Below are 2,036 nucleotides of genomic sequence, written 5' to 3'. Positions count from 1 at the left end.
GGGGGGGGGGGGGGGGGGGGGGGGGGGGGGGGGGGGGGGGGGGGGGGGGGGGGAGATGGGATTCTAATTCCATGAAAATGAGGAAATTGCAATTCCGTGGAATTGCAATTCCCTTCAACCAAACGAAGGAATTTAGTTGCCTTCGGAATTAGGTGAGAATTAAGTAGGAAAGGAATTGTAATTTCCTCCAACCAAACGCCTTGTTATAGTAGAAGAAATACATTACATATGGTAATGTAATCTACTTACATTAATCAAATTTATATGGTAGAGTGGATCAGTGGAATATTGTGTGGGATGTAGGGGAGATTTAGGAAATATGAAGATATTAGGTAGTGGAGGCGATTTAGGAAAAAGAATGATAATTTAGGGAGTAGGAGATAATTTAGGTTGACCTTGATTATCCTTCCATAGTCACGCAATTGCTTTATAATTCTTTCTTCTACTTCCAAAGTTGATTGGTCAAGTCCCGGACCCCGAGTGCTGAGTCCGAGCGTTAGTCTGACTACCATCCAATGCCAGACTGACTGCTTGGTTGACTACCCCTAGTCCATATTCCATCAACTATGATTAAAACAACAAATCTGCTTAGATTAAGGAAATTAGGAGAATTAAATATTAAAAGAATATTTCTTCAAGTGCAAATTAGTTTCCAAGCAACAATCAACCTTGTCGAAAAAGGAAAAAATTCATTCCACACTACGATTTCCAAACTTGTTTCTTCTCTAACAATATTGATGGAAACAAACAATTATTTTTAATTACTAATATTAACACTACACCCACGCCCATAAGTAATAAAAAAAAAAAAAAACTCAACTCCATTAAAAAAAATCAACAACAATAACAAACAAACAAACCCTAACGACAGTATAATGCACCACAGCTATGTTCCTACTCATGTCTGTAAACTACACAAGCCTCTTTATGGTTGGAAGCAAGCACTACGTGCATGGTTCAAACGTCTTCAGGATTGTCTACTAGATTCATTTCAAGGCTTCGAAAACTAATGTATCATTGTTTATCTATTTTGCTGTTAATGCTCAAATTTATTTACTTGTCTATATATATTGATGACATACTAATAATGAGTAGCAACAAAAGTCTCTTGGCTTCCATAACAAGCAGATTAGCTGAAAATTTCAAGATTCGCAATATGGGACCTCTAAGCTTCTTCCTGGTAATCAAGACAGTTCACAAGGGGACAATGATCCTGTCACAACAAAGGTACATGCTTGAAATACTCATGTCATCTTATTCTTATGATGACTAACGGTTAAGAGTTAATACCCGATTTGGTCATTTGACTATTATGATTTCACAACTTTGGTCATTGACTTCCAAACTTGTTAATTTCATCCCCTACCATACAACGTAGTTTTTTTTTTTTTTTTTTTTTTTTTTTTTTTTTTTTTTACCTAAAATAGTCCTTTGTGCAAATCAAAATTGTTCTTATTGGGACTATTTTGATTAACAATTGCATAGTTGGGGATGAAATTGAGTAAGTTTAGAAGTCGAGGACCAAAATGGTAAAATCCTAATAGTCGAGAAACCAAATCGAGTATTAACTCAACGGTTAAAATCATCAAATTCTACACACTTTTTTTCTCCTTTTTAATTATTTATACTTAGTAGTTGTAATTAATTTTTTTTAATTCTACTATATTCATTTCTATAATCAATTCATTTTGATAACTATACTTTTTTTCCTTCTTATATTATAGGTAAAATGGTGACAAGAGGTAGAGGTAGAAAGAATAAAACTACCAGTTCCTCTTGACACTGGTGGTTGGAGGAAAATAATTCCAACTCATAGGTCAAGAGTTTGAAACTGGTACCCAGAGAGAATAAAATTCAAGTAAAAGAAAGTTCTAGAAATTTTGCACAAGGTGCTAATGATGAGCTTACTTCTAATCCATCACATTTTGTCAATGATCATGGATTGCAATCCACACCTCTTATTGCACCCTTAGATGATGGGTTACAATTCAATTCACCACCTCATGTTTCATTGTTATCTAATGGATCACAATCTA

This window comes from Ipomoea triloba, chromosome 4 (genome assembly GCF_003576645.1).
Source record: "Ipomoea triloba cultivar NCNSP0323 chromosome 4, ASM357664v1".
Taxonomy (NCBI): Eukaryota; Viridiplantae; Streptophyta; class Magnoliopsida; order Solanales; family Convolvulaceae; genus Ipomoea; species Ipomoea triloba.
Note: the sequence above shows the minus strand (reverse complement) of the source record.